The sequence below is a fragment of the Lissotriton vulgaris genome, chromosome 6 (genome assembly GCF_964263255.1).
Source record: "Lissotriton vulgaris chromosome 6, aLisVul1.2, whole genome shotgun sequence".
Lineage (NCBI taxonomy): Eukaryota > Metazoa > Chordata > Amphibia > Caudata > Salamandridae > Lissotriton > Lissotriton vulgaris.
In genome coordinates this window covers 1,372,337,607-1,372,361,286 of record NC_141694.1, presented here as the reverse complement: position 1 = coordinate 1,372,361,286, position 23,680 = coordinate 1,372,337,607, and positions in this window count along the sequence as shown.

Sequence of the window (23,680 nt, the reverse complement as noted above, 5' to 3'; positions counted from 1 at the left end):
CATAGGCCTAGTACTGTATTACACTCAGCACTTTTTTCAGCACTTTGCACTTTCTACGGTTAGCACTTTCACGGCTACGTTTAATTATATATATATATTTTAATAATATGTTGGTTGTAGGCACAAACTGCATTTTGTTGAAGCTGTTTGACATTTGTGCTTTATTTAAAGACTGGTATTTGTGATATAAAAATTAAAGATATATATTATAAGTAAGTGGGCGCTAATCTGAGATAGCTCTGTTTTGTTCACCAAAACAAAAACCTATGTGTAATCTTGAACCTAGAGAATATCTTTTCAATTAGTATTTTTTTGAAGCTAGAGCATTCAAGCTGTTAATATTTGTCATATGGTTTCAATGTAAATCTGGTTGTGAAAAACAGAACGTTATTGTACTGGGACATAAGCTTTAAAAGGAAACGTGAACAGGACTTCTAATGAACAACAACATATTTGATTGCAATCTGTCTACTTTGCCATTCACAACTTCAATATCTTGGGTTTTGGCTTTGTTCATTTATTTTCGTTCAAGCCGCAGTGCGTTAAATGGGGTCAAGGCCACTTGAAGTGGCCGAAACGCGTCATACAACATGTTTGGGGTACTAAATGAATGAAAGCACTATATTTTTGCCTGTTTTGTACAGGGAGCTGCATTTGGGATTGTTTTTCAATCGAATTCACGGAAGACAGCTTCTTCTGATACACAGACTCCCTCCCTGCCAGCAGGGTAAGCCGTGCACAGCTGAATTTGGTTTGAGAGTCTCTGGGATGAGCAAAGCTGCAGTTACCCCCTGTTGTTGCGATCATCACTTATTGAGCAGAGGTAGCGATGTGTCATGAGTCAGAGAACTTGTAAGGCAAAGCAAGGCCGGCTGTAAGTTCATTCTGCAATCGGACAGGTGGGGCAGTGTGCTCGCGATACATACGGATTGAGAACTGATATTCATTTTGATTATTGCAGTATCTGTAAATATATCAACATGTCAGACAACGAGCCGCGTGAAAGGGAAGGAGCAGGCTCAGGAGCTCTTTGATAATTTACCTGCATTCTCTGAGAACAAACAATCAAAGGGACCTCTAAATCCTTCTGATGACAATGATGTTAATTCACTATTAAAGGCTTAGAAAGGAATATGAAGAATGAAATTACCAAATGGTGGGTGCAAACGTCCCTTCAAAAACATCAAGAAGTGGATTGCATACCTCATGGTTTGCGCATAATGATAGCCCCAAGTTTTGAAAATCCAAACCTAATGATGCTCAAGGAATGGCTGAAAGTAATCTCGAAGCATCCATGAGATTGGTTGAAATCCATATGAAACATGCACAAATTGACAGTAAATCAATTTTAAAAGAAATTGACAACATCAACAAATAACTAGACAAATCTGAATGAAAGGACTTAGGGCCCTATGGGGCAATCCAGGTCGGTAACTGTGAAATTCGGTACATTTCACTGGTACCGACCAGTATTTAGGGATTTGAGATGTAGGAGGCAGGTTTCAAGGATTTAGTAATTTACCAAATCTGTATTTTAAGGAATTGGTAAATTACCGAATCCTAAAATCCTATGTAGGAGGCACTCAAGAGAGTGCATTTTTGCAGTCACGATTTGTTCTTTACCACCAACTATAAGTAGGTGGTAAATACCGAATACTCCTGAAAAAGCAATTTTTTGCTTTTTTATCAGTGCCATTTGGCAGAGATACATGCCCTTAGGGCATGTATGTGTGCTATATATGCACACATGCACGATTCAGGGGTGCAACAGGGTGTCAACGTGACACCCTGCCACCCATGAACATGTTCCCCCTATTACCGATTCGGTATTAGTGAATGACTTCTATTAAAGGCCCATAGGAATGAATGGGAATTACTCAACCAGTAAATACCGAATCGGTAATACCGAATATTACCGATTCTGTAAAATTTACTGAATTATTACCTACATATTATTTACCGATTCTTAAATACCGAATCGGTAAAATTCGGTATTTAAGTATCGTAAATAGGGATTACCTACATATGGCCCTTAATTTCCAAAAGTCTAAGTGAAATTAAGGATAGACTTAAAAAGCAAGAGAATGTTATTTAAACAAGGAAAGCGTTAAAATTCTCAAGGGACAAAATATACTGCAAAACAGGTCAAATATTCACCTTCTCTAGGAAATATGATTCCCTCTAGCGGCAACATCCTACTGATACCAGCATAGCGGGGCAAAATGAAGTTATTGTCTGCCTCTGCCTCTGACCTCAGTTCAATCCAAAGTGAAATGGATTCTGAGGATGGTAGAAGGATTCCTAACAATAAAGGGGGTGATTTAGGAAAACCCACCCTGGCAGAAGAACTTGATTTTTTACGGTGAGAACACCGTCAAATTCTAGGACCGTGGATTCCCAAACAATCACAAGACAAAGGAGAAACCAAAGACGATGGACTAGGAGGAAAGTCAGCAAATGTAAAAAATATGAAGCAACAAGGCAGCAGATGGAGGAGAAAGAAAAAGGGACGGACAATACTGTAATCAATTTGTCTGATATTGATCTTAATCAAGCAGAGATCAAACTTCAGTCATTAGGCTTAACGTTCTGTCCAGAGAGTACATTCAATTATGCCCAGATGAGAATAGATGTTTTTAAATTCATCAGGAAGCTCAAATTAACTAAATATTTTGTGATTAAAAAAACAATGTGCAATAACTCTCAAGGACCATTTCCTGGTGTTTCAAATTTGGACGATTTACAAGTGTCAGATGCAACAACACTACGAGCATGGGAAGACCTATTGAATGAAAATAGTAACAATGACATGGTAATCTCAACCCAGACAATACTGTACAATGCAGGCATCAATCTTTCCCCTCATATTACAAGTCTTTTTAACCTGCTTCAGCATTTATACCCATGATGCCACGGGACGCTGTGGACATTTTCCACAATTGCACAGTTGATGAACTTAAGAAGATAAACCACAAAATTCAACGAACGTTCAGAAAATTCAAATTTCATGGGAAACAATATGGAGACCTGTTGACAAAATTGCAAAATAACAATGAAGTAGTGATGAATAAATCGGATAAAGGAAGCAAAATAGTCCTTTGGTGTAAAAAAGAATTACTAAAAGAGGCATAGAAACATCTTAATGACATGCTGTGCTATAAGTGATCCAATGTGCAACAGATAAAGTCTATCACAGATGTGCTCAAACAAGACTTGATCAAATGGAAATGGGAGGGCATCATCTCTAAAGATTAATACCAGATTTTACAGAATGAATTCCCTGTTTTGCCTGTAATATACTTTGTTCAAAAAATCCACAAAGAAATGTCTCCAATTCTGGAAAGCCAATTTTATCAGCAAAGAACGACCTCCTTGAAAAGATTTCACAATATGTGGGTTATTTTCTTTAAGAATTTGTGAGATGCCTTCCTACAATAAAGATACCTGCGACTTTTTAAAGAAGTTAAACAGTGTGCCCTGGTCTAATGACTACATTCTTATAACTTTAGACATAAGTTTCCTGTACACTAGCATTGAACACAAAGATGGTTTTAAGGCAGTAGGGCACTATTTGCAAAATGTCTAATCACAACAAAATGCTTTTAGATATAATCAGCTGGTGTTTACATAATAACTATTTTCTATTTGAGAAGGAAGTGTTCCAGCATCTTATGGGTGTGGCTAAGGAAGTATGCTTCTCCCCCAGCTATGCATGTTTACACGTAGGCTGGTGGGGGGAGCACGTTCTCATGGCGACCCATCAAACAGATTGGGAGTCACATTTGATTAGCTGGATGCTATATATCGATAATGTTACTTATTGTTTGGAAAGGTCCTAAGGAGAGTGCAGTTGCTTTTGTAGACCACATTAATGTTAACAAACTCTATTTGGAATTCACTGCACAAATAGATGAACATGCAATTGATTTTTAAAGATGTGCATGTATATGTTGCTGATAACACATTGGGATGACCTTTGCACTGCAAAAGCACTGCAGGCAACTCCACATTACATAGGTCTAGCTTTTAATTCCAGACACTCGATCAAAAGTATCCCATACGGAGAATTTTCAAGACTGCGTAAGATCTGCAGCTCAGAGAAAGGCCTAATCCTATGTCAACAAGAAACCAAAGAGATTTTTGGAAGGGGTTACGATTTTAAGAGCATTGAAAGAGCTATGTTAAAAGCTAATGAAAAAACTAAAGAAAGTGTGCTTTCGGCAACTCTTAGTAATACTGACCCAAATCTGGACATTGTTATTCCAAGACAAGATAAGGAGATGGAGGTTAGACTAATTAAAATATACAGCCGGTAACAGAGGAAAATTAGATCCATTATCATCAACCAATGGCCTATAGTTTTTACTAATGCTATATTGGGCCAATGATCACCTGACGAGCCCACACTAACATTCAAGAAAGCGCCGTCTATGAAATGTGCGTTGGTTAAGAGCAGCCCTAAAGTTGATGTGAAAACAAATTGGCATGTGCCTAAAAATGGATTTTGCAAATGCAGTTCATGCAGTGTATGCCATGTTGCGGTCAACATGTCTAAGTATATGTCTGCATTCCGCCCCAAACCCATAGAGTTGAAGGGTTTCTACAATTGTAGAACAGAGTTTGCTGTATATGTCTTTGTGTGCACCTGTGGGCTGCATTATGTGGGGAGCACAAAGCTACAGGTGCATTTCAGGATTTTGCAGCACTTGTCAATTCTGATTGCACTTATCCAGTGGCACAGCATTTTAAATTGGAACATAACAATGACCTGAAATGTTTAAAATAGTATGTAGTTGGAGCAGTGCCACCTCTGAGAAGAGGGGGCAATATGGAAGAAATGCTTGCCTGTTTGGAATAAAGGTTCATTTTAGAATTCGATTTGAAAATCCCAAGTGGCCTTAACAATAGTGAGGATTTACACATTTTTTTATAAACTCTTTCTATATAAAGTAAACAGGAGTGAATATAATGTTTTTCAAGAAGTCAATGAAGTAATGACAATATTTAGTTTTCAATATGAAATGTGTTCTCAGGACTGAGGCTATATAAACACATATATGCTTTTATATATTCTATGAAATACACACAATTGTCAATAGTCTTCCCTCAGGTCTAGTAGTGTATAAGACCCATCGCTTTTTTCAGTACTTCGCACTTTCTACAGTTAGCACTTTAATAATATATGTAAGGATATTTGGCATTTGATGACTACGATTACATATATAAGTACATATATATATATTACCTACTGGCGGTCGCCAGTAGGTGTATATAGTTAGGACCTAGTTACCATAGGAAATTCCGAACATTCTATTGGCAATAACTTTGGTGCCGATTGAGGGATCTGCCTTTAATTTTCCTTAAATTTGCCTTCCCTGAACGTTTCGGGGGGATTCGTCAAGCGGGGGCCGAGAAAAAAGGGGGGTCCCAAAACGTGATTTCCCCATGTTAATTTCCATAGAGACATTCTGACAAGGCTACAGCTCGAACGGCTTAACGGAATTATACCAGATTTGGCAAAATGGTAGGGACTGGTATGCAGCAGTGCCTTTTGTATGTTTGGTGTAAATCCCTCCAGTAGTTCTTGAGAAACTTGAATTTGAATTTTTTCAAATGGCATTTTCTATGGGACCTTTAGACACGGCTACAGCCTCAACGGCTGAACGGAATTACACCAAACTTGAAAAAATGGTAGGGAGAGGTATGCAGTAGTGCCTTTTCTATATTTGGTGAAAATCCCTCCAGTAGTTGTTGAGAAAATGAATTTGAGCAAATTATATATCTATTTGCGCTCAACATTCTATTGAGAATAACTTTGGCGCCGATTGGGGAATCTGTGTGTAATTTTCCAGAATTTTGGCCAGCTCCGCTCCGCTCCTTCCCTGAAAGTTTCGGGGGGATTCGTCAAGCGGAGGCCAAAAGGGAGATCCCAAAATATGTTTTCCTCATGTTAATTTCCACAGGGACCTTTAGACACGGCTACAGCCCGAACGGCTGAATGGAATTACAGGAGAACTGAGGCACAAGAGAGCCCAAAACAAAAGTGGAAAACACAAAAATGGGCAGGGTAGAGACCCCCCAACCCTCTAGCCCTTCTCAGGGGGTCCCAAAAGAACCCCCAAGGGCAAAAAAAAAAAATCACGGGGTACGTACATCGTACGTGTAGGGTACGCGTACCGTGCGTGTACGTCGCTATTTAAATAAAAAAAGGGGTCAGGGGGTCTCAACCCTGCCCCCTTTTTGTGTTTTCCACTCTTGTTTTGTGCTCCCCAGTGCCTCACTTCTCCTGAGAAACAAGATGGCTGCTCAGGTGGTCCCACAAGGATAATAACATATATAAACGTTATACGCTAATAGAATTAGCATTTACAAAACCTTTGAAATTTATTGAAAAAAAATATAGGTTTCACGCCTGATATAGTTAGGAATTAGCATTTGAAAAACCTTGCAAATTCACTGAAAAAACCATAGGTTTCAAGCCTTATATAGTTAGGAATTAGCATTTAAAAAACCTTGCAAATTCACTTAAAAAACCATAGGTTTCAGGTCTTATATAGTTAGGAATTATCATTTTAAAAACCTTGCAAATTCACTTAAAAAAACATAGTTTTCAGGCCTTATATAGTTAGGAATTAGCATTTAAAAAACCATTGAAATTGCTCCTATATAGTTAGTTGTACTAACTATATTTCGCGCACCTGCAATCCTCTGCTGATGATGTCACATATTACATCATTCATGACATGGTCAGTGACATCACTGATGACATCACTGATGACATCTCAAATGACATCACTGATGACATCACTGATGACATCTCATTTGGCATCTTCCAGTGCACTTCCTTCTCTCTGTTTCTCACACCTCTTCCCTTTTGTGTTCACTTTTGTTTACACTTCTTTGTGTTGAAAACAGTGCCACAGGCCCTTAAATATTCATTAGTTACCACCGAATACTATTCGGTGGTAAATAATGAATTCCTGTGTACATGCACATCTGTGCATGTACAGTTGTGACATGTGGCACACATACATGCCCTAAGACCATGTATGTGTGTGACATGGCACACAAATCTGAATCAGGGGTGCAACAGGGTGTCAAAATGACAACCTGTCCCCCTTGACAATTCAGTAATTTTACCGAATCGGTATTTACTGATTCGGTAATTGACAGTGATTCAGTAAAATGACTGAATTATACAGATTCGGTAATTTCAAAAGAGAAATTACCTACATCTTATTAACTTACTCTTAAATATTGAAGTGGCATGATTTGGTATTTATGAGCATGTAAATCGAGATTACGTACATCTGGACCATTGAGTTGTAACATATTTATATACATATGTTACATTTCAGTGCTTTGGAAGTACTAAAGTATACTATAGGTAAACACCTTATAGGTTTATACTGTACCACATCCTTATAGTTTTGCACTTTGACATTCACTATGACAAACTTTTACATACAAACATAGAAATTTATTTCTTTCTTTAACCAGTAGAGGTAGTTCTAAAAAGAATTGGTTTTTTTTGTTTGTTTTTGTTTTGCTGGAAAAACGATGTAAAAAAATAAACTTTTTAAGGCAGATAATTGTTCAACCCAAACAAACTATGAAAAGTAAAGAAAAAAATGATGGGGTGCATCTTTGCTTCCTGTTTTTTTGCAGGATAAATTGAATGGACTCTTGTCCAAAGGCTATTAGTTTCTGGCAACGAATGCATTGCATCATCAAACTCTTAAGTTCAGATTGGATATTTGCAACCATTGATGCTTGCATTGGTGGTGCTGTTGCTTGAGAAGAAGTGCTGGGAGCAGAGCCCTGCTCCTCCTGATGATCTTTTCATTACAGCTTTACTCCAATTGTGTGGGTGTATATTCCGGACATGGCGTTCCATGCTATGAGTTCCAAAGCTGTACTTCTTCTGTGGATCTCCTCTGGAAAGAACTGTGTCACAGATTTTACATGTGACATAAGGCGAATTTACCTTTTCCTATCCTTCTGGGTATTTAAAACATTTCCAAACTATGGACTCTTTTGGTGATCTAGGGGTTTCAGGAACAAACTCTTCTGAAGATGAAGTAGAAGAATCCTCAAGTTCCTGGTGTTCAGAATGCTCAGGTTCCTGGTCTTCAGAATGCTCAGGTTCCTGCTGTTCAGCCATTTCAGTAGATTTTTCAAGAGCAAAGTGCTGATGAAAAAAGGTGTTGCTTCCTCGAAAGCCAAAGAAGAATGATGAAGATGGGAGGGGTCTTTCAAGAATTGGAGTAGGAAGTATTATAAACCAATAAAATCTTTTGTTATGAGGTCACATGGTTGGACGTAAGCTTACAGAGCGTTTACGGAGCGTTTACGGAGTGCTTACATAAGCTTACGTTGCATTTACGTTTTATTTACGGAGCGCTTACGTCAACTTACGATGCGCTTACGTGGTACGCACCATTGCGAGATTTATAATTGCTTAAATAAAGTTATATATGGCCTTAAAAAGTTTAAAATAAAGATGTTCTTTGTTATCCCAGATAATGTGTACCTTTACATTGTACAATGAATACGTAGATATAACGATTTAAAGTTTATAAAACTTTTGGGGGTAGGAGCTCGAAGCTTTTACGGTGCGCGGACGGAGCTCTTACGTTGCGTGCACGTGCGACGTACCCTTGCGAGATTTGTTACTACTTCAAAAAGTAATATACTGTTGTTAAAAGTTAAAAAAAAAAAAATCTACATTAAAGCAGATATTGTCTACCTTTAGAATCTACGTTAAAAACGTAGATATTATGTTTTAGAAATTTAAATAAATGTGTCGGGGTAAGAGCACAGAGCGTTTACGGTGTTCTTACGGAGCACACACGGTGTGCGGACCCTGTAATCATATAAAAAAAACTTGAAAATACAAATTATATATATATTATATTAAATATATATATTCACTGAAAAAAAAACATAGGTTTCAAGCCTTACATAGTTAGGAATTAGCATTTAAAAAACCTTGCAAATTCACTGAAAAAACCATAGGTTTCAGGTCATATATAGTTAGTAATTAGCATTTAAAAAACCTTTGAAATTGCACCTATATAGTTAGTTGGACTAACTATATTTTGCGCACCCGCAATCCACAGCTGATGATGTCACATATTACATCATTCATGACATGGTCAGTGACATCACTGATGACATCACTGTTGACATTGTCATCTTGAGAAAATTTAATTTGTATGCGGGTTTGCGAGCCGAGGTTTTGTTGTCGGTGGCGTCTCTCAGAAGCCAAGCCGAAAAACTGAAAGCAACATAGAGATGCCGTTAATAAATTGATGAGACAATGAGGTTACCTGAAGATCGTTAATGGATGATTTATGAGCTGTTGCCTCTTCATATAAGAAACTTACTCGTATCATAATTAACTTTTATACAACACAATTCGGACAGTGGACCACTCTCATAGTCTCAAAGCACCAACCCACATATCACCAACATGTGTATATAATTTTCAATAGAATTGCGTGCAATTTTCAAATACTCCCTGTTTTGAGAGTATATCCCGAAACCTTGGGAAAAAAGTCAAATTTTTTTTATCAAACTTGAAAAAGCACCGCTTCAGAGTTAAATCTCCACCAAACATGGGTGATAAATACGTCATCAAAGAATGTCCCAAATGAAAAGACGCTGAATCGTAATTGCAAAAAGTTCAAGGTTCTTTTAATAGTCCATTTTAGAAACCAGCCTGGTTTCTTAAATGGACTATTAAAAGAACCTTGAACTTTTTGCAATTACGAGTCAGCGTCTTTTTATTTGGGACATTCTTTGATGACGTACGTATCATAATTAACTAGCGAAACAAAGTAATGCAGGTGACTTCATTTTGAATGAATTATATCGATTGTCATTGGATAACTTTATGAGGGATCGCTTATCCGTAAAAAGATTGACAATCGAAGTTAAGATTCTTCGAACTCGTTCTATCAGGATATCCATACAGAGCCTATAATTTATTGGAAAGAGCGTCTGTTCTGCTAAAGGTCCTGAAGAAGGTGGTCCCATTCCACCGAAATGCATCGACCTTGCGTAATAGATCACATAACAACTTGTGACCCCTCAGACACGGAATAAAGAATGAATGTAGAGTGTATGAGAGTGTATGTATGAGATATTTGTGATAGTGTATTAGACTTGTTTTCTCTGTATGGTGTCTGTATTTTTATTACTCACTGATGAATTATATGTCCTTTTTGATAAAATAATTGTTATGAATTTAAGAAATACTGTGAAAAATATAATCTTGTTGAAAAGAACACATAAAAAATAAATAAAAAATAAAAATATAACAAAATTTAATGTAGTCACCTTGTGTTGACGGTCTTTGTTGAAAGCATAAGAATTGTCAAGTGTAAAATAATTTAGGTCATGAGGGACTTTTCTTCCCTGGTATGCAGATGTGCCTTTGCTACGTTTGGTGAAAATCCCTCCAGTAGTTCTTGAGAAAATTGAATTTGAAATTTTTCAAATGGCATTTTTCATGGGACCTTCAGACACGGCTACAGCCCGAACGGCTGAATGGAATTACACCAAACTTGGCAAAATGGTAGTGACAGGTATGCAGTAGTGCCTTTTCTATATTTGGTGAAAATCCCTACAGTAGTTGTTGAGAAAATTGAATTTGAGCAAATTATATATCTAAATGTGCTCACCGTACGCGCACTGATTGGCTGGCAGTCGACTGTCAACATTCCAAACTGTCCAAACCAGGAAGTGTTGGCCACCATCTTGTTTTTCAGAAGAACTGAGGCACAAGAGAGCCCAAAACAAGAGTGGAAAACACAAAAAGGGGGCAGGGTAGAGACCCTCTAGCCCTTCTCAGGGGATCCCAAAAGGACCCCCAAGGGGAAAAAAAAGAAAAATAGAAAAAAACGCGGGGTGCACTCACCATACACGTACGGTACGCCTACCGTGCGCGTACCCTGCGATTTTTTAGAATTATTTTGGTTTTTTTTGCCCATCAGTGATGTCGATGTCATTTGAGATGTCATCAGTGATGTCATCAGTGATGTCACTGACCATGTCATGAATTATATAATATGTGACATTATCAGCAGTGGATTGCGGGTGCGCGAAAAATAGTTAGTACAACTAACTATATAGGAGCAATTTCAATGGTTTTTTAAATGCTAATTCCTAACTATATAAGGCCTGAAACCTATGTTTTTTTTAGTGAATATATATATATATATACGGTACAAAAACGTCTTCTTGGTTGCTGGAAACAAGACGAGGCAAACCGAACTTTGGTGCAGAATTTCTTTATTGATGCCCGACACCAAACACCGCCACTAGGCGTTTCAGGCCGAAAAGGGCCTTGATCACATGACACTTCTGAGAAGTAAGAGTGCAAATTTAAAGCAAAAGTGCATGCCTGAACAAAGACCATTGATTGGTTAACTGACATAGAAGACATACTATCGTCATCTACTGTTACGGATCAAACAATGTCATTCAATTACAAAACAAAATAGAATCATTGTAAAATACGATAATGAGGCAATAAGTAAACATGACTGACAATGTCAACCTAGCAGCATTCTGAATTAAAAAGACCATAAATAAATAAATAAATATGCTTTTTAAAGTCAAAGTCAAAAGTTCTTATAAAGCGCACGATTCACCAGAAAGGTCTCAACGCGCTAAGCAGAAAGAGACAACAAACCTGAGTTAAAACAGTGACACCGTTAGTTAGGAAAGGGCCATGTTTTCAAGCACCTCCGAAAGGCCAAGTGATTGGAGAGGGAAGACAGATGGGGGAGGAGCTTGTTCCAGAGTAGGGGGGCAATATAAGAGAAAGCCCGGCAGCCATTTCTCACAGTCCTGGCCCTAGGCTGGACCAGGAGACATTTAGAACTAGATCTTAAAGCTCTGGAAGGGTTATACCAGACCAGTTTCTTAGCAAGAAAAGAGGGGCCAATTCCCAATAGAAGTTTATGGACGATACTAAGTATCTTAAAATGGCTTCTTTGGCGCACAGGGAGCCAGTGTAGTTCCCTGAGACTGGGCAATGATGGTGACCTAGGTGCCAAGTCAAGCACCAAACGGGCTGCGGTTTTCTGCACCGTTTGTAGCTTGGCCAACAGGCCCTCATTTATAGAGGCGAACAAAGCGTTACCATAGTCGAGACGACTAACAATAAGACCATGGATCAGGGGTTTCCTAGAATCAAGGGGGAGCCATTTAAATATTTTATGCAACCTGCGCAGAATGCCGTAGCAAGTGCGGGACACCGAGTTGACGTGAGACTTCATAGAAAGAGTGGGTTCAATCATGATTCCCAGGTCGCATACCACTTCTTTGGGCTCCGGGCAGAGTCCCATGTCTTGTGGCCACCAATCCTGTGTCCATATCTGCTTGGCCTTACCAAACAACATAATCTCTGTCTTACTACAATTCAGTTGGAGTTTGTTGGTACTCATCCAGTCCTTTATCGCCATCATACAGTTCTGGAATCTGGAACGAGTGTCAAGAAAGTCCAGAATGCAGGTGATCAACACCTGCGTGTCATCTGCATTTGACACAGTGGAGAAGCCAAAAGATTTTATTATGTTGGCCAGAGGGGTAAGATAGAGATTAAAACGCAGGGGGCTTAGAATTGATCCCTGAGGGACACCCACGGAGAGGGGGATCTTATTAGATTCCAGAGTATCGACCTTTATGTAGGTGTATCGGCCTGTCAGATAGAGGCAAAGCCCGTGCCTGGTTTGAGAGCTGACACAAATCTCCTGCAGTCGTTGATGAAGAATACTGTGGGAGACGGTGTCAAAGGCAGCCGACAAATCCAACAGGACAAGAACTGCAGATTCACCTCTATCGAGAGTGAGGCGGATATTATCCACTACCTCCAACACTGCAGTCTCGGTCCCGTGGGCGGCCAGGAACCCCGATTGCAAGGGATCAAGGAGGCCCTGTTCTTCAATAAAAGTTGAAACTCGCTTGTTGACGAGATGTTCCAGCACTTTACCAAAGTAAGGCAGAAGCGAGATTGGCCTATAATTAGATGGGATAGTGGGGTCACTGTTAGATTATTTCAAAATGGGCTTGATCTGAGCCACCTTCCAACAACTAGGGAACTGAGCCCGATCAAAAGAAGCATTAAAAATGTTGGTAAGAAATTTAATGAGTGACGGAAAGATCTCATTACACCTCCGCGGGATCAAAGAGTCTGTGGGAGAACCAGATTTCACCTTCGAGAGAGTTTCTAATACTTCCACTGTGTTAGTGGGCTCAAATTCAAAGAAGGAAGGGGACTGAGGGTAGCTTGGGGTGGAAGATGGGCAGGAGGGTGCCTCTCCAATTAGGTGAATCCCAGGTGAAGAAACGGCAAATGTCAAATAGATAGCCTTAATTTTATTATCAAAATAGGCTGCGAGTGAGTCAACCCACTGAGCAGTGGGCCGAAATGCCGATTGCTCTACATGCGGAGAGGTAAACTCATTAACTATTTTATACAATTCCTTACTCGAATGGGCGGCTTTGTTAATCCTGGCAGTGAGGTAGATGGATTTAGCAGTTTTTATTTTTTTCAGGTAGTTAGCATGAACCTGTTTATATTTCAACCGATTTGAAGGAGTTCCGGTCTTTCTCCACAGCCTTTCTGCCGATCTACTAGCGGATTTGTCCACTTTAAGTTTATCTGTAAACCAGGAAGATACTATTGATTTCACCTTGACTGTAGTTTCAGGTATAATAATGTCTAGTGCGGCCTTAATTGATGCTTCTAACTGGACTGCGGATAAGTTGATGTTTGTTCCCTGTAAGTTAGGAGGTATGAAAGCAGCTGAAAATGCCTCTGAGGTCAACTTACGCCAGGATCGTATTGATTTGGTATCAGAACGATAGAAGGTTAAATAAATAACTGCATTAGTACTAGTAAAAACCTTACTTTACATATGTACAATTGCTCTCCCATATTCCGTTTACTGCTAATTGTTATGGGAATGCCACTACACATATCCCTTCTCTTAAAAGCAGTGTATTGAAGACAATAAATTGAGCCCTAATGGGCTAAAATTATGTGATCACATAAATACATTAATATAAATATGTGCAATATCCCGCAAAACAATTCAATGATTTCATAGCATACTGTGCAAAAAAGAGTGTTAAGAATAATAAATATTCTAGTGAAAAAAGTATAAAAAGATTTTTTTGATAAAAGACCTAAACTAGGTCAGTAAAGCAGTTTGCTGACAGCATTCAATTACAGTAAAGATAAGTATAACAGTCGTCGCTGGCATTTAATCCATTTGGTACTTTGCAATCTAGTAGAATAATGTACCTAGTCTCTAATCTACGGAGGAGTGCCTCACGATCACCTCCTCTCCTGAGTGGAGGGACATAATCAATTACAAAGTATTTGAGGCCAGCAGGATTTTTGTTGTGTCTTTCCTCAAAGTGCCGAGCGACCGGGTACGCGGTGTCGCCGTTGGTAATGGCTCGCAGGTGCTGGAGTATCCTCTTGTGGGCCTGCAACTTGGTACTACCCACATACTGCAGGCCACACGGACACTCCAGCACATACACCGCGTACTCTGTCTTACACGTTAGTTTCTTTAGGATGTGGATAGGTCTATCTGTGAAGGGACTGTGGTACTCGGTTTTGCTGATTCCATTTTTTCACGCTTTGCATACCGAGCATTTCAGAAACCCTTTGCTAGTATTAAGCCACAACTTGGAAGACCTAATCTCTGGACTACTGGATACCAGCCAATTGCTCATTGATTTTGCTTTTTTGTAGGTAATACTGGGCGAGCATATCAGATCTTGACCCAGTATTGGATCGCTGGCAATCAGGGCCCACTTCTTTTTAATAATCTTGCGAATAGCTAAATGTTGGCTACTGTAAGTGAGGATCAGCCTAGACTCACTTAGATTGTTCTTGAGCTTAATTTGGCTGCCACTCAACAGTACTTGTCTACTCACGGAGTTAGCTCTGCTCATAGCTTTATCCAGAATATTCAATTGGTAGCCTCGTCTCAAAAACCTGGCCCTGCATTCCATCTGTGCTACTCTGCAGTCTTGTTCTGTGCTACAGATGCGTCTAATACGTAGCATTTCACCGTATGGAATGCTACGTATTAGGTGCGCAGGGTGGTGGCTGGAGGCGTGGAGCACAGCGTTGCCGGCCGTAGGCTTCCTGAACAATCTCGTTTCCAACTTCTCATTCGCAATAAAAATTTCCACATCCAAAAAGCAACCCATGCTTGTACTGATATGAGTAGTGAGACCCAAGTTCAAATAATTGTTGTTAAGTTCGCAAATTAAACTATTCGCCTCAGCCTCTGAACCATTCCATATAATTAAAAGGTTGTCAATATACCTTAGCCATTTGACTGCCTTAGTAGATATTGTTTCATGGTGGAGGGGCAAGAGGACCTGTTCCTCCCAGTAACCCATGTGAAGACAGGCGAAACTGGGAGAAAAACAGGCCCCCATAGCCACACCTCGCACCTGATGGAGTACCTGATTGGCAAATAGGAAAAAGTTGTTATGCAGGCAAAGATCAATCATTGACAACAACATCATATTATGATCAACCAGACAACTAGACCTGGAGCTTAAATAGTGTTGTACAGCTTTTTGACCGTCCTTATGGTGTATGGAGGTATACAGGGACGAGACATCCAAGGATATTAGAAGGTAACCAGGTTGCCATTCAATATCCGACAGTTTGTTCAACAAGTCACCTGTGTCAAGAACAAATGACGGTAATGCTTTCACAAAGTCCCGGAGAAAAAAATCCACATATTTACTAAAATTTTCTAAAATGCTATTGCGTGCCGAAATGATGTGACCGCCCGGTGGTTTACAGTCATTTTTGTGGATTTTAGGAATGAAATATGCTACGGGCATTACCGGATTATCTTGCTTAAGAAATTTAAATTTAAATTTGTCCATAGTAATAAGTCCCTCACTTCTCCATGCCATTAGTTTGGTGTAAATATAACTCCATGATTGTTTTACATTGTTCATTGTTGCTCTTTTATAGCACTCTCGGGTAGTTGAGCGCTTAACAAATCGCCTAAATAAATAAATAAATAAATTTAATTGGCCTAGAGCTTCCTCCATATATAAATGTTTGGGCCAAAGAACAAAATATATATACTTATTTTTTTTAAATATGTTGCTTTTAGGTACAATCTGCAATTTTTTTAAAGCTGTTTAACTTTTGTGCTTTATTTAATGGCTGTTACTTGTGATATAAAATTTAGGATATCTCATCCAAAAATTGGGCCTAATCTGTAGCTCTGTTGTGTACACCAAAACAATAACTTTTGTGGAATCTTGAACATAGAGAATACCTTTTCAATTGGTATTTATTTGAAGCTAGAGCAGTCAAGCTCTTAATATTTGTCATATGGTTTCAATGTAAATCTGGTCGTGAAAAACAGAACTTTATTGTACTTGGGACATAGGTTTAAAAAAGAAACATGAACAGTCTGTCTTCTAATGAACAACAGAATATTTGCCTGCAGTCAGTCTACTTTGCTGTTCACAATGTCAATCACATGGGTTTTGCTTTGTTCATTTATTGTCATTCACACTGAAGTGCGTTATATGTGATCAAGGCCGAAACCAGTCATGCAACATGTTTGGAGTAATAAATTATTGAAAGCACTATATTTTTGGAGTCCATGCCCGTTTTTGCGCAAGGAGTCGCATTTGGGATTGTTTATATATTGATTCTTAATCACAAGAAAGACAACCAGACGCGTTTCAGCGGACAAGTCCGCCTTGCTCACTTTATCTGGTTTCACCAAGTGCATATCATACATTTATAGTGACACAATGTAACCCATTGGTTCCTTGGAGAAACGACAAAACTGACATGTGACACAGTCATGAACATGGAAGGTGAAAAAATATATATATACATAAGGGAATACATGTATTACATTTTAAAACATTAATGCGTAAATAATTCTTTACACTTAATTATGCTTTACCCTCTCAATTACAAAACCTCCTGTTTTGCAGACCACTTATCAAATGTCTCAAACTTGGGGAAATTCTGGTGTATGTGAGGCTTTACAGATGCTAGTTGTGTGGCTGTGGACTTGGAAAAAAGATTGCGCTATCTATAAGACCTATCAGCGCATGTCCATTCTGTAACTTTCCAGCCGCAGCAATGTTCGAGCATCGAGTACATGGCAGCAAGAAAAAACGTGAGTAGGGGCTTGTCCTCATCGGAGGTATTAGTATGAGCATGGCATACTGAGATTGTCAAAAACATCCCTAGTCTCAGAGTTGGTGGAAGGCCAAAGTTTGCGGTACAGGTTTGTGGGAGAAAGGTATATGAGAGCGGGTGGGGTTAGCGCGCCAAAATACCCAAGTGAAAAACAAGGAGAAACTAATGCGGTTTCAAAAGTGCTGAACAACACAGTTGTATGTTAAGAATGTTGTAAATATTGCCCATATTATTAATTTATACTCAATGCAGTATGTGGCGGGCTAAAAATGCCGTTGAGCACTTATAAATAGAATGCACATGAAAAAACATGAATACACCGTGAGTAAAAAACGCGGGTTCTGCCCCAGTAGGCAAAGTAAGACCCAGGGAAAAAGTCCTAAGTTCCTCCTGTGTAGAAGTAAATATAGAGTTATATAATAACGGGTTTTGTGCTGGCCCCGCCTGGTTCGCATCAATAAAAATGAGTACAGATCTCCCTTCAGAAAACAATGTAAGTGAATAGCTAATCTGGTCAATTGAAGTGAGGAAGGAGGCTGTGTGCTGTATGTTAAAGAAACATGGCACAGTGGTCTATGGTGGGGAGGCCTGTGTCACAGTTTGGTCCTTTTGTCGTTATGTGATTAAAAAGACAAAAAATGTAACAAAAAATTATATGTGTATATATGTGGGTTAAAAACTATGGGCAAAAGATGGTGAAGCTAGGTGTTATGCAACTAAATGGGTATCATGTCTAAGCGCGAGGGGTTGCTATTGAACATTTGGATATATGTGTAGTGCACAGTTAAAGATGGACGCTGAGTGCTTCATCAGCGTTGTGGCCGTTAGGTATCTTAGAGTTTAACTGGATGATGTATTTGGACTCTAAACGTATCAGTGCTTGTAGTTTGTTTCCACCTCTTGGTTTTGGTGCCACATTATCGATTATGAAGTATGTGAGGTCTCCCTTGTTACCACTGTGGTGTGCATTTATATGTCTGGCAAAAGGGTAAGTGGGGTCATCATTGCTGATGGGGCGCAAGTGCTGCAAGATCCTAACATGGACTGGGTGGATTGTGCTCCCCACATATAACTTCTTACAGGTACAACTGAGCACATACACTGCGTGGTCAGTCTTGCAGGTGTAGTGTTCTCTAATTGTGTAAGGTGTTTTCCTGAAAGGGAATTCTACTGTTTTGGTGTTAACTCCATGTAGGCAGGCCTTACACTTACACATATTACCTACTGGCGGTCGTCAGTAGGTAGTTATAGTTAGGACTTAACTCCCATAGGAAATCCGTAACATTCTATTGGGAATAACTTTGGAGCCGGTTGAGGAATTACGTGTAATTTTCCAAAATTTGGGCCAGCTCCGCTCCGCTCCTTCCCTGAAAGTTTTGGGGGGATTCGTGAAGTGGGGGCTGAGAAAAAAGGGGGGTCCCAAAACTTGTTTTCTTCATGCAATTTTGCATAGGACGTTCTGACACGGCTACAGCCCGAACCGCTGAACAGAATTACGCCAAACTTTGCAAAATTGTAGGGACTGGTTCGCAGATCTGCCTTTGCTATATTTGGTGAAATTGGCTCTGGTGGTTTTTTTGAAAATTAACTTTAAAAACATATATATATCTATAGGCGCGCTCCAAGCGCTCACCCGTACGCTTACCGGGGAGCGCACCCGGCGTGCTACCGGAGCGCGCGAGCGGAAAGCTGAGTGGCTGTCGGATGTCTGTCAACATTCTAAACAGTCAGGAGAGTCCACCATCTTGTGTCTCGGTAGAATCAAGACACAAGAGGTAAAAATAATAATTGGGACATGTTTAAAAGGGGGCAGGGTACACACCCCCTCACCCCCTAAGTTTTCTGAGGGGGGCCTAGAAGGACCCTGAAGGACAAAAAAACTTTTTTTTTTATTTTTGCAATTTTCGCTGGGTAAGCGCTGGGTGCGTTCCCATGTACGCTCACCTGTATGCGTACCCTGAGCGCACCACAGGGTAAAGCAGTGAAAGAAAATAGTTTTAAATAATAATTTGGATTGCTTGGGTAGCTCGAAAAAGAGCTGTTGTGTTGTGTGGGTGATTTAAGTACCTACAAGTAGGTACCAATGCAGAGTCTAAAATTCAAGAGAAAGACTCTGTTCTCCTCATCTGAGAAATGTACATCGTCTCCTTACTCCACTTCACTAACTCCTTCTCTTACTCCCTCTGTCTTCTTACTTCTACACTCCCCTTCCCTCATTCTCTGTCTGTTAGCCTCATTCTCTCCGTCCTCTTAGTCTCTCACTCCTCTTCTCTTACGCTCACTCCCTATAACTCAGCCACACTCCCTCACTTATCTTTCTTTGCTCCCTCACTCAGTCCCTTTCTGTCACTCTTTCCTTCAGTACCTCTATCCCCTCACTTCCTCTCTCCCGTTGTCTTACCCTCACTCACTTTTACCCACCCTCTTTCATCCCTCTTTACTCATGCTCTCTGCCGTTCTTTCACTCCTGTTCTCTTAGTCTGGTTCCCTCACCATCCCTCATTCCATATCTTTCTCTTATTTTCCCTTTACTTTCATCCCCCACTCACTTTCTCTCAGTAGGTATGCTTCAATCCTCTTCCCCTCTCTTTCCTTCCTTCGCTCACTCACTCATTCCCCTTACCTTACTCACCTTACTCCACTTCACTCGATCTTTCCCTCAATACCTCTGTCCTATCATATCCTCATTCTCTTTCACTCACTCCCTCTGTTTAAGCTTCACTACCTCCGTCCCCTCACTCTCTCACTCCTCTTCCGTCACACTTACTCTGTATAACTCACCTACACTCCCTCACTTATCTTTCCTTGCTCCCTCACTCAGTCCTCTTCTCTCAGTCTTTCCTTTATTTCCTCTGTCTCCTCACTCCCTCACTCTCCTTGTCTCACGCTCAAGTGCCTTTATCCACTCTCTAACACCACTCTTTCCTCAACCTCACTGCTCTTCTCTTCCCCTTCCTCACCCCCGTTCCCTTCCTCCGCTTTCCTCACTTATCCTCATTTTCCATGTTCACTCCCCTTCCCCTCACTCACCTCCCACACTCACCTTCTTTCAGTCCCCCTACTTCACTTCCCTTCCCCCCTCGTCCCTTTCTTTGCTCCCTCACTCATTTTCCTTTCCTCTCTCACTGCACTCCACTTCACTCACTCCTTTTGAATTTGTAAAGAATATAGCTATTTTTGGAAAATTGGAGGTAGTTCTAAAAAGAACTGTTTTTTTTCTTCTTTTTTAGTTTTTTTTCTTTTACCGAACGTTTTTAATTTTTTTTGGTATTTTTATCAGAACAAAAACAAAAATAGGGAATGCCAAACTGCTCAACAGGAGCAAAAAAAGGGGAAAAATTAGGTCTGGGGAGGGCAGCGGTGTTCTTCCCTTTTGCGAACAATCAGGAGGATACTCTTCTCTCCAACACAAAGCAGTTCATTACACTGCTTTTTACAACGAATGTTGATGTCACTGAAAACAGGCTGAATGTTGGGAATCAGCTCCACTGATCTTCCTCTCCCCGATGATGTTTGTCCTCCGGTGGAAGTTAAGGCACCATCTCTCGGGGCATTCCGTGCCAGGTCTCTGACACTCTCCCGGGCATAGTTCTGGGGGTGCCTCCTTTGAACATGCCGAATCATCGTGGAGTTCCCAAAACTATATTTTTTGGTACGGTCACCACGAGAAAGAACAGTTTGGCAAATCTTGCACTCCACTTTAGGTGCATTTAGCTTTTTCTCCGCTTCTGGTATTGTAAATAATTTCTATATGAAGTGCTCCTTCACCTTTGGCTGAGGAGGGACCTCCTCAAGGAACTCATCAGACTCATCACTGCTGCTTGGTGATCTTGCAGCCATTCTTTGGAAAGATTTGAAGACAAGAAGAGAATAGGTCTTGCTCTCTCCAAAGTGAAAGTGGTAGTGAAGGAAATGGGGGGGGTTTTCATTAGTTGAAAAAAAAACTGTTAACATCCAATGAAAAGTGTTATTTTAAGGTCACATGACTTGACACGCTTACGCTGCGCGCACCGAAGCGCTTCCGGGGGCACTTACGTGGAACGTACGTAGGCGCTTTCGGGGGTGCTTACGCGGCACGTACGTAGACGCTTTCAGGGCGCTTACGCAGCGCGCCTAAATGACGTTTTGTTAGATTTTAGGAAATGCGTTTAAAGTTAAAATATGGTTATTTAAAATCAAAAATACTACTTTTATAAGTATGCCACTGAATGTCTTGCATTATTATTTACTTTAAATACATACTTTTTTTTCCGCACGCGGGAATAGCGCACTTGCTACGCTCCCGGGTGTGCTCACGGGTGCGCGCACCTTGAGCGCTCCGGGGTAAAATGATAAAAAAAAAAACCATGAAAAATACTTTGGAAAATTAATTTTAGAAAAAAAATATATAAAAAATATAATAATTAACAGTTATAGAAAAAACAACTAAGAAAACGTAATAATTCACTTTAAAAATCGTAGGTTACAAACTCGAAATTGCAAGGAATTAACTTTTAAAAAACCTTTGAAATTCACTGAAAAAACCATTATAGTATATACGTTATATTGGGAATTAGCATTTAAAAAACCTTTTAAATTCACTAAAAAAACATATGTTTCACACTCGTTATAGTGAGAAATTAGCATTTAAAAAACCTTTGAAATTCACTGAAAAAACCATAGGTTTCACACCAGTTACAGTTAGCTGAACATTTTACTCATACAAAACCATTGAAATTCCCACGTTATAGTTAGTTGGACTCACTATAACTCGCACGCCCGCAATCCACTGCTGATGATGTCACATATTACATCATTCATGACATGATCAGTAACATCACTGATGACATCACTGATGACATCTCAAATGACATCACTGATGACATCACTGATGACAACATTCCTGTGATAATACGATGCACCTCCTCACACTCTAATCTAACCTTTGATACACCCAGTGTTAAATACAAACTACCATTCCGGAAATTATTGACACCCCAATACCAGTTACTACATACGCACTCACTGATTCCTAGGTGTACACACACATCCACTCATTCACCCATACAATTACTCATACATGCAGTCACTCATCAATACAACACTATCATATGCACTCATACACCTATACAGACACTCACACATTACCACTAATCCATGGAGTTACTCACACACCTACTCTGTCATGCAAAGAATCAATCACATTCCCATCTCCTCATCTATACAGTTATACACACAAAACCTTACTTATTTAAACATAGACTAACACATACTTACTCTCTTTTACAATCACTGATACAAGTACACATTCATAGAAACTGTCACTTATGCAATCACAGGCTGTCATGTTTAGTCATTTATATATCCCAACTCTCACATGCAGTGTGTTTTGCATATGTACTTGGACATGTAGCACTGAGATATCCATTCACTCACCAACACACCCATGCACACAGTCAGCCACCCATACAGCTTTTTCCACATGCACTCTTGACCCAATACACCAAGTGAATCAACTGCTCACACATCTATGCACAGAGTCACACACCTCCCAGCCACCTCCACACACACTCACCCTCACATACAAATACTTGGGCAACCAATCAATAACAGATATAGCCACCCATATAGCTACTGATCAACACATGCAGCACCTTACACAACAACAACAGACATAATGATGCACACATTCAGACACTTTAGTCACTAACCCATGCATTCAGTAAGACACATTTAATCACTCACTCATACAGTCAGTCACGCACCTACAAAATCCTTCATTCAGACACTCATACATACACTCATTCTTCAATATGTAAAAAATATTTTAACCTTACAGAAACAGACATTCACTGGATTTGAGATGTCATCAGTGATGTCATCAGTGATGTCATTTGAGATGTCATCAGTGATGTCATCAGTGATGTTACTGACCATGTCAAGAATGATGTAATATGTGACATCATCAGCATTGGATTGCGGGCGCGCGAGTTATAGTGAGTCCAACTAACTATAACGTGGGAATTTCAATGGTTTTGTATGAGTAAAATGTTCAGCTAACTATAACTGGTGTGAAACCTATGGTTTTTTCAGTGAATATATATATATATATATATATATATATATATATATATATATATATATATATATATATATATATATATATATATATATATCTCTCCAACAGAACGCTGTCTTCAGTATATCAAAATGACAGCAAGCTGAGGCCCCATTGCTTCCTTGGTGAGTTTTATTTCAGCAGTAAGTGGCCTCAGCTTGTTGTCATTTTGATATACTGAAGACAGATTTGCTCTCCTTACTGCCTGAGGAATGATTTGATGTAACTTTGCTGGGATTTGCTGCTGTCTAGCTGCACTTCTGTCCCTTCCTCAGCTCATCATGAAATGGCGGCACCGCTCTACACTCCTTAATGGCCTACCTGTTCTGCTGTTAAGGTCCCGGTGTTGTTCT